The 10,848-nt window shown below is 39.5% G+C and overlaps 1 long non-coding RNA gene across 1 annotated transcript; it reads left to right on the top strand.

Moving 5' to 3' along the window:
* The first annotated feature begins 7,988 nt into the window (after window positions 1-7,988).
* Window positions 7,989-8,462, top strand: LOC144631951 (uncharacterized). Its single transcript, XR_013566827.1, has 2 exons — window positions 7,989-8,081; window positions 8,130-8,462. It is a non-coding gene; the product is annotated as an uncharacterized LOC144631951 (long non-coding RNA).
* Window positions 8,463-10,848: the final 2,386 nt, after the last annotated feature.

Below are 10,848 nucleotides of genomic sequence, written 5' to 3'. Positions count from 1 at the left end.
CATTAAAACGCTGCCAAGTTATTTTGTTTTGCGACTTTGATATACCCTTGGTACTAAACTTCTTTTTTTCACCCTCTCCCTCATCAATAAAATAACATTTTGAGGAAAGCGCAATCATCCGACTGCCCGTACACTCAAGCTTAAAGAGACCAGGGGTGCGGCCGCTCCACTTGTCCCACGACAGCCATTGTTTTTTTTGGGTCTCGAATTCTTGTTTTAGCTCAGGTTTTACGATGTCCTCAAGCTTCGAAGCAGAAAGGGCCATGTAACAGCTGTCCGTGTCCATCTGAATGAGCTCAAAGTCCTTTCTATCAAAGTACTTGTCTAAAAAGTCATAGTAAAACTTGAGCATGCGCAGCTTTGCTAACTGGTAAACCGCGATCCCAACTTGAAAAGGCCTGCGAATAGTTATCCGTGGCTTGCGACTTTCCAACTCGTACGCTTCACCGATTTCATCTAAGTCAACAAAATACGCGCTTCGTAGGGCTCTGCCAACCACTTTTTCGTCTTTTGTATAAATTACGTTTGTTTGTCTTTCTTGGGCCTCGATCAGTTTCCCGTAAGCACTGTTTCCCAACAGCTTAAATACGTCTGCCAGCAAGGCCTTGCTCTTATCAACATCGCCTGTTCTCCGTGCCTCTGTCACTTCTTCCACAAACCAGGGAAAAATCTTTTTTGGTTTATAGTCTATAGTTCGGTAAACGGCTGTTATCTCTGCCCCGTGTTCCACATACCAGCGCAGCAGTGGAGCATACAAAAGAATTTTTTTGGCAGAAAGAGCCCCAACGAGCTTTTTACCATCTCCACGATTTCTTTTTGTTTTTTTCAAGTATTCATACATGTGTTGTGGAACAGCTTCGCCTGGAACCTCTTTGTTGTAAAAGAATGGCGGCATCTCTTCAAACTTTTTCCACAATTTTTTTGGAATCTCAATGTCAACCTCAGCAAATCCAAACCATTTTTCTTCCCCGTTTTCGTGCTTAAGTTTTAGCGTAAGTGAACTGGCCTCTAGATCTTCAAATCCTGCATATTGGCGGACTACTGCTTTTCCGCAGGGCTTGTTTTCTAACATCGTTGACAAATAAAGAGCATTTGCGTCGTAACCGACAATGTTTTTACAAAAATTAGGTTCTTTATACTGATGGTCTCTTATTTTTGTGCCATCCACCTCATGATACCTTGTAAATACAATGCTCGGCCCCCCAACAACAGCTTCTTTTAACATTTCGTACGCTTCTTTGCATGGAGAATAAAGTTCAGCTCCTCTTTTAATAGAGCCACTAAGCAGGTAATGTAAGCTAACCCCTGGAATGCTGACAGCGTCTTTAAAAATGTCGATCCTCTTTTCAGCGTAAAAAGCTTTCATCTTTTCAAGAGCTTCCAGGCCAGGAGAAACGTCAAGATTGTTGTCATAGCGCAGCCAGTCAGCAAAGGTGCGCATGCCATTTTCCTCAAATGTGCGCTTACATCCCTCCCACTCATCTCTTGTAAGCACATATTGCCCTTTCAACTTCGAAAACCACGCTGGGTAGTTAGGAAGTCCAGGGTAGTCAAGCTTTTCAGGAGAGTCAAACCACTCGTAAGGAAACCAAGATTTCTTTGCCTCGCATTCATAAGCCTTAACCCACTTTTCCTAGCTTGTTCCTGGCCCAAGGTAGTTGATAATGTCAAGGAAACGAAATCCCTGAGTAAACAAAAACATGATTTTGTTACCATTTTTTGCCACTCTGACTTTGCCGGTTGTGTCGGCAAGGCGTTCTGCAAAGTGATTTTTGATCAGATTCAAATCGTAACTGCCAGAGTTAAAGCCGAGTACAGGAACTTGCTCGCACCATTCCTCGATTTTTCGTTGTTGTGCTTTTGGAAGCAGGTTTATGATGTCTTCTGGCATAGATTCTTCTCTTACGAGGGCGCAGATGTTTTTTCCTCGCCTTTCAAGCTCTTTCATAAACTTGCGGACCAGCTCCGCGGGGTCTCTTTCGCAGATGTGTGTGGGCTCTCTTTCAAGAGTGTCTCCTATGCTTACAGAAATCGGCACGTGCGCGTTTTCAATCGTGAGAAATGGAGTTACTTCCTTTCGCTGATTATTATCGCCATAAGACTCAAAATCATACAAGATTGCGTGCGGGTAGCAGTGCCATGGATCGACGCGTGGTGCGCGCGGTCCCAAAGGAACACTTTTTTTAACATAGCACGCCCAAGCCTCGATCACACGGTAGCCTTTCAGGCGTAGCCAACTGGTGCGTTTCATTGTGGCTAAATATCTGTCATGAATTGTTTTATCTTTGCGGACAAAGATTTTGTTACGATCTTGTGGGTAACATTTTATACACCCGTGCCAGTAGCAGCCGTGGTATTGCCATACAGTTTTTGAAATAGGATCGTACCCGTCGACAGGAAAGCGCTCAACCCAACACTCACCACCATGCCCACACCTTTCGTGGTGAATGTGAATTTTCAGCCTCTCGGATTCTTGGTCAAGCCAATGTAAAGATTCTTCGGAAGCTTGATTGGTTGGAGAAAAAGTCTTGTCAAAGTTTGCCGGCGGTTCTTCAACATTTTCTCCTAAACAAACCATTGTTGTTTTTCCTTGGCTGCAAGTTTGATAATGGCGTTTAAGGTTACAAACTTTTGTAAATTTTGCTTTGCAATGGGTGCATGCATACGTATTGGCTAACTTTTCAATATTTTTAATGACAAACGCGTGCCCTTCGTAAATGCCGATGGTCAAAATGTTCTTTAAATTAGCTGGAGAGTTTCTTTTTAAATGCCATACGACTTTTTCATTTTTTTCTCGCACAGGCTCATAAACACGGATGCCGAGCCAATCAGAAAAAGGGACACCCTGATTCAGATGCCTTTCAACTTCATCCAATTCATCAAAAGATGTTTTTAGGCAGTCGGTCGGCACAGTTTCGAGTTTAAAAAAACTCTTTGCGAGACCACGAGCTGCTGCTGTGCTTCGATGTGGGAGCGCTCCTTGATGCACAGCAATGCAACGCCATAGACACAAATTATCTTGATAGGTATCTAGCGCCACCATCGACCGGCCATGTGCAAGGTTGCGCAGCCAGTCTGGTAAGGGGCCAGTGCCTAACAGCGGTTGACGGTCAAGCACAACCTTTACATCAACATTAAAAAAGCTTTCAAACTTCCACTTTGTAGAAGGTCTTTTAATATTGTCAGGGGCCAGGCGTTTTGTCTCCTGTTCGGTCAACCATTTTTCCGCTGCAGAAAGCTTATTAATCCAAGGTGAGCCTTTGTTAATGTAGTAAACGATGACCGTATCATCATCAATGTTGCGTAACTGATACGAGTAACCATGCCTGATATAAAATGCTGTGTTTACCTTTTCTCGAATTTTTTCCATAAAGTTTGGTGTAAGGTCTTTTTCCAAACCTCTGATAAAGCGCCATCGAATAAAACGCCGGCCACTATTTTCCTCCCCCTCGTATTCCGCGACATCAAGAAGGTTTAAAATCTCATTCTGATAATTTGTTACCACCCGATTTTCGTGTGGTACAAAAGGATCAAATTCATTTTGAATGTTCTTCCTTTTTTGCTCCTTCTTTTCCTACCGACGAAGTCGCTAAGGGGGTTTTGGGTGATACATTTGTGAAAGCAACGGTTTTAGCAAACGCTCTTGCACTTCAAGAGGGATCGGCTCATCCAGTATATTACGGACAACTTCACGAAGTGGGCCCGACATTTGAGGCATTCGCTCAATTTGTTGCTCAACAAACTCGTCAAATTGACTTGCTTTGTTCGCGGTCAACAAGGTCTTGCGGAAAGCCATGTACCTAAAAAGCATAAATGTTCAATTGACATGAAGCCGCGAGCGGCATGCAAATTTGTGCGTGGGTGTCGGGGGTTTACCCGAATAATATTTTTAGACGTTGTAATACAGTGAATTCGTGTAACCCGTTTTTTATATGTTAATGAGTCGTATAATATTCTAATGTTTGTGTACAATAAAAAAAATACACGAGTGGTCAGAAGACCTCAAAGAAATCACTTTAATAGTTATACAGAAAATAAGTATAAACAGGAAGTGTCTTTCTTTCAGCACTTCAAGAACATGTTCAACCTAAATTGAAAAATTAGCGGTCTGGTTCAAAATACGCAGGATTTAGTCATTTCACGTTGTTGTTTTTCAGAAGACGGAAAATAAATTTGCCAAGGAGTAATAGAACACATGCACAGCTATTTTACTGCTCATTAAACCTTTGGTTTGCTAAACAAAAGTTGTTTGTCATCGTGATTTGCTAAAGCTCCCCATTGGATTGCGCGCGCAGAATTGCGTTACAGTCAAGTTTAATTTGTTTTTCTTCACGCGATGTTGAATATAAAATGTTTATTTAAAATCGCAAGACAATTCAAGGCATGATAATTTTTAAGCCCCGTTATGTTTTGGTTTTTACATATTGGTAAATGCTTGAATTTTAACCTGACTTCCACATGCAAATACTTACGATTTGTCTGTAATTTTCTCTTTTCTTGTACAGCTCATTAAAATATTACACGTGCATTAGCATATAAAAAACGGGTTACACGAATTCACTCTAATATCATGACTCATCGCCACCTGTCAAAAAAGCGTCGCGTGACGTGACAGTCAAGGCATGTTTGCACATGTCAAGGGCTTGCCTGAACATGGTATGCAAATTTTGTTTTTTTTCCGCGTGGGTAAACAAAGTCGGGAAATTTACCGTGACTCATTAACACTTGTCAAAAAACGAACTCCAGCTGCGATAAAAGCGGTTACTTCTGAAGTGTTATTTGTCTGACTCACCTATTACTACTACTTGCATTCGAAGGCGACGAGTTCGCCTATTTAGAAAAAAAAGACAAATCACTGTGCTGCACACGGAACCTCAGTCCGCTCCTACAGGTTTACAAAAGCGCGGATCGGCCCCCAGGAGAGCCGACAAATGCTTCATGGAAACATGCTATTTTAGTTATTAGGAGTTATGGTTCAAAATTTAGAATTCACCTGTCATGTTCAAAGATGAATATAAGCTAAGCACGTTTTAAAGGATAAATATAAACGTGTTAACACAAAATGTGCACATTCCCCGGGATGACAGTTTCCGTTTTATAAACTAGTGTCAGTACCTATCGGTAGAAATGCCAACGAGTACAACTAGAGAGAAGAAGGGAGGATAATTGTAAATGTTTGGCTGAAAGTACGCTTTATGATTTTGGTCCGATCAATAAACATTGCGCGTTTTCTTTAAAAATCTTGAATGTTTCTGGAATAAAATTAAATGCAATTTTGTGAAAGCTAAATGAGGAAAAAGTTCTAAAATAATACCAAAGTATTAAAGATTTAGTGAGAAATCTTGTAAACTCCATGCTTTTTGAGAGTTTCAAGCCATTGTTGTTCGATGCCGCTATCTGTATTTTGAAAAGGTTTCTGCTGTTTTAAAGATGATTTCCAGTCCGTACTGCGCAGACTCGGGGTTTGTTTACGTTTTTGTTTTGAATTCGTTGAAACGTTACACTTCGGTGACAGCATACATGACGTTTTTTAGTCCGCCATTACAGTTCGTTTCGTTCAAGAAGTTCCGATGAGCTAAAACGTCGGTTTGAAATAGCGTCAAGGTTCTTCTACTCGTTATTATTTGTTCTGCAAGGATATCTGGCTTTAATAATGAAGAAAAAGGTAAGTTTGTCGCGGAATTTTTAGTTTTGCTTGTAAACATTCCCTTCGTGTGGGCTCACATAAACATTGCAGCCGAGATTGCGCAGTACGGACTGGAATTCATCTTTAAAGTCCTTAAAGTCTTAATCAAAGTTGTTCTGACCCACTGAACTCAGAAAATAAATAACCAAAGAAAAAGCAAACTTTTACAAAGATTTGCCCAAACAAATCATTTCAAACTTTCCACACTGCAGTTAAATCCACTCCAACAAATTTGAGGTTCCATCTTTGTGGCCAAAGATGGAACAAGTTTATTTTATTTTACTACCACCGTTCCGAGAATAACTCATCACGCGCAATGCGTGACGTCTCAAATGTCACGTTAAACTGTTGTTGTTGAGACAACTTTTAGGAAAATTCGAGGCCCGGTTGTCCGAGAAAAAAAAAGCTAAACAATCCAGTAAAAAAATGAAGTATAGGGCATTTATTTTAAAAATTCGAGAAACGAAAAAAAACTTTAAATAGCTCTCTTTTGATCGATACAATCCACGACACTAAATCCGTTTCCGTGTTGTTTTCATAGCCAGACCTAACTTAATTACGCATGCAAATGTGTATCACTTCGAAATTTTCGAAGCTTTGGAAATTTGGAAGCTTTGTAATGCATTTCTTGCCTTCATCTTAAATAAAATTAAATTCTAAACAAAAATTAATTCAATGTTCTTTCGTATTTCAATATCTAGTTCGGGAATTTTGGCTTTTTGAAGCGAACAGATTTGAAACCTCTTTGAGACAGTTGCCAATGCACCATGCACGTGCTAAACAAATTAGAAGCGCGCTGATTGGCCAAACTACAACAAAGTGATCACGTGCTGAACAGATTCTGCTGAATGGATTGGCTAAAAACATCAGAAATTGTGTTTTCGACAACTTCCGCCTACATCCTAAAATGGTCAAAAAAATATCACTGACGGAACCGGATTACGCGAAAATCGAGCTGAAAGATCTGAGATTTTTTCTGCATAGCCCTCTCGTTGGCAATAAAGTTGTGTTAGAACAAATTGAGATCGCAAATGCAATCCTCCCCCCGTAGAAAAGGCGCGCTTATTTAGTATGCTCTTTTAAAAACTTGCATTATCCAAACAGAGTTGAGTGGTCCTGCACCTGAATCCTTCCAAATTCTTCAGTGATCCTCCCTTTTGAGCTCTCAGTTACGACTGATCCCTCTTCTGTTCATCTCTAATTCAAGTGATCCCCCCCCCCAAAAAAAAAAATCCTCAGCTCCCCACCGGTCCCTTAAAGACAACGATTTTTAATTATTTTCACTAAACAGCGCCAGAATGGTTCAAAATCGGCACAAGAGACAAGAAAACGACACATTTGAGATAGGAAAACAATTTCAAATTACATTTTTTTTACGATCAGTGACTTTCCCATACAATTCTCTATATACACAAGCTGTCCCATACACCACGTTTTTTGAGCTTAGGGAGCCTGTGACCAAATCTCACAATAACTCCCCCCTCCCCCCCCCCCCGGGACAATAACACACAACCAACAATAGGTAAGTGATCTTTATTTATCTTGCTTACAGTTTATTGTAATTTATGAACACAAGGTCTCGAATTCGGCGATTTATGCAGCATTTGTTTCGATCGTTCGAGTCAAACCGACAACGTCCGTTGCAAATTATTAACGAAGCCATCGCTTGGTCTGCCTGTGGTAAAATCGTCCGAACGTTACATACGACAACAAGAAGCTTAAAGCTTAAAGCTTAAAACCGGGCGGTTAATGTTTAACTACTTGATAAGGCAAGTACAGCAAAAACGTTTAAAATAGCATTTAATTAAGTAACACACGATTCTGTGGTTGTTTGTCCATGCTTGGACAAATTCCTGCTTAGTCTTTTAAATTTTTATTTTGTTCTGAATACTGAATAACCTCGGTATTATTTTGCACTTAAAATTTTTGAACATAAAATTTTGAACTGCTTCTAAAAAGAGAACCATGAAAAAAAGTCAAAGGTAGCGCGATACAATCAAGCAGATTTTTATTCAACCCCCCACCTCCCCCTGTTTCCCCTTTTCTTAGCCATTCACCTTCGAACCTCCCCTTACACTCCCCCATCCGCTGCAGGCTTTGACTCTACTCTCTCCCAACACACATTCACACTTCTCCCCCGCCCTCCTCAGCACTTTGGTGGTGGCACCAGCCGAGCAGCAGTTTGTGGGTGAGTAACTGTGACACAAATCCGAGGTTTGCATAAGTTATGCAGTTTCCGTGAGTTGTAGTAGTGTGTCAAAATGTCCTTCATCACATTAGCTGCTTTTGTCAACATGCCTGGATAAATGACTGATTAGGTTGAAAACGTTTGGTGTGTTCATAATCTTGAATAAATGAACTCAAACCAGTTGAATGGCATTTACAAATGATCTCCGTGCAAAACCGACAAACAATTAGAAAGAATTCGTTAAAAACAAAGAAGCGTTTAAGGTTTTTAAAAAATTGTATTATACCAAAACAACAAAAAAAAGAAATTAAAAAAATTAGAAAGCTTTTAAGCTTTCAAACACGTGAGCTCTTTAAGTCAAGTTGATTTTTTGATCGAAAAGCCTGCCTATCTGCTGCATTTTAGGATGCAGTCACGCAAACGCCAGTTCTAACTTGCGTGATTCATTGCAGATAATTTCTCCATCGCCGATCGGTTCCGACTGAAACTCAGAACCCTTGAAAAAAACATAAACTTCTCGCTAAAAAGAGCAGAGTAACCAGAAAAATACAGTATTCGCTACTGGTTGAACAAAGCAAATCACCTAAATATCAAGAAAAAAAATTATTCAAAACACAATTTCAAATAAAGATAATAAAAAAAGGCTAGTATGCATTAGATCTTTCCGGCCCTTTGCCCACTTAGGGCTTATGGCCATAAGTCATGCATTAGATCACGCGTATCATGCAGATAACACCACACGGTGTGTCTTAAATCTAATAGATGCTGTTCGTTTCAAAACCTTGAAAACCAATAAAACTATTCATTTAAATATCAACAATAACAGAAAATCTTTAAAACAAAATTACAAAAGAAAATAAAAAAGACTAAAAAAGGGCATGCATTAGATCACGCCTAACAGATGCTGTTCGTTTTAAATTCCTAAAATCCCAACTAAATGTGAAAAAAGAAAAAAAAGATTCAAGATGAGGCCAAGAAACATTTGAATGGCATTACCGTAAAATTTTGAATACTTAAAAAGCCGTGAAATTAACATGCCGTGATAAAATTTAATTAACTACCGCGCCAAAGGGCAAGTTTTCATTTTGCCGTCAATTATTTCACTCGATGGCTTTACCGATTCTTTTAAAAACTCCATTCTAGCTTGTAGAAATTATTATATAATTACTTTACATTTCCATTTTGTTTTCTGAGCTCTTGAAAAGTGTGCGAGTAAAGTTTTTACATCAAGAACTAAAATAAGGTTGTTTTGTTGTGCAAACATTCAATTCGTCTGTGACAGACAACTTTGTCGAGCCAACGATGCATGGATGAAAATGCATGGACAAAATGGACACAATTCTTGCTAAATGGAAAATATCTTCAAAGTGGGGTCTGGCCGAAAAGTTCTTAGGCTACCAGCCGTTTTCAAAAGCAGAAGCTTGCTGCAAAAAAACATTGCGTGACTGACGTAATGGCTTTTCAGGTACAAAAAGTCGAACGCTTGAATAACACAAAATTTTAAATAGGAGAGTGATCAAATAGCTCCTGCTGAGTAAACATCAAAAGTGCGTGATTTGTATCCTGGCCAAGAAAGCGGCCGAGTGAACTACTGAGACAAACATGGTAAATACGGTGCCTCAATCTATAAATAGATGTTGTTTGTTTCAAAAGCCTGAAAACCCCAACTTAACGTGAAAAAAAATAAATGAAACATGAAAAAAAGTTTCAGATGAATTTTTATTCAAGATGGGGTCAGGAAAAATTTTGAAAGGAATAAAGAAAAAGAAAATTTCAAAACCATGAAATTTTGTAGCCGTGGTAGAATTTAATTACATGCAATTACCTAAACCAGGATTTCATTTTGTAGTCCATTTGTTTTACTTGCTGGCTTTCACGGATCCTTTCAAAAATTCCATCATAGTTCGTAGAAATACTATACATTACCATTTTGTTTTCTGAAGTCTTGGGAGGTGTGTAAGAAAAGCTTTTACATCAAGAACAAAAATAAGATTATTTCGCTGTGCAAACATTCAATCGTCTCTGATACGCGACTTTGCCGGCTCAACTGTACACGGATGAAAATGGACACAATTTTTTCTATTAAATGGAGAGCATCTTCAAAGTATTCCGGCTCAAAAATTCTTTGGCTACCAGCCCTTTTTTTGTCTCGTGTCGTCATGACGACGTTGTCATGACGACACGAGATAATTCTACAGGGGGAGAACTGCATTCCATGCGTGTTTGCTTTCTGAGGTCGCCGAATTTTCCCGCCACGTCAATATTTTTCCCGCCATGACAACATTTGCTTTGTGAGGCCGCGGAATTTTCCCGCCATGTTGTGATCGTATGCCGCCGGAATTTCATATCAAAGAAATAATGTTTCTTTACAAAGGTCGCATTTAACGCGCTGGTTTATCAAACAGTAAGTTAGGAGTATTTCAGTATTGTAAAGGGCTTATTATGTAAAAATACAGGCACGCTAAAAAGAGATGACGATTTTTTCTGAACTTGCAGCAAACGAGCAAATTTTAAGTGGTCCAACAGGCAATAAAAATGGAACAGAAATAAGCTCCCTTTTAGCTGGCAACAGTGCCTATCCGCTAACGAACTGGCTAGTGAAACCCTTCCCGGACAGAGGACGCCTGACTCAGGAGCAGCGAAAGTTTAAAACCTAAAGTTCGGTGCGCTACGATCTGTAGTGGAACGAGCATTTGGCATGTTGAAAGTTCGTTGGAGAATTGCGTTGAAAAAGGTTGAACAAAAAACGAGCATCCTTAAAAAGACTATGATTGCTACGTGACTTTTGCACAACTTTGTATTGAAAGGGGTGACCTTTGTGGCATGAACAACAACAATTTAATAACAGAAGATAAACGATTAGATAAAGACAATTATTTTGATGCCAAATCTTTAAAAATGTCAACTGTGGCGTTTGTTTGTTCAAATCTTGCGTTGTGCAGTTCCATACTTTTTCCCACATTTCAATAAAAGA

The sequence above is a fragment of the Oculina patagonica genome, chromosome 12, assembly GCF_052425735.1.
Source record: "Oculina patagonica isolate OP01 chromosome 12, crgOcupat, whole genome shotgun sequence".
NCBI lineage: Eukaryota > Metazoa > Cnidaria > Anthozoa > Scleractinia > Oculinidae > Oculina > Oculina patagonica.
Note: the sequence above shows the minus strand (reverse complement) of the source record. Positions and strands in the feature narration are given on the sequence as shown.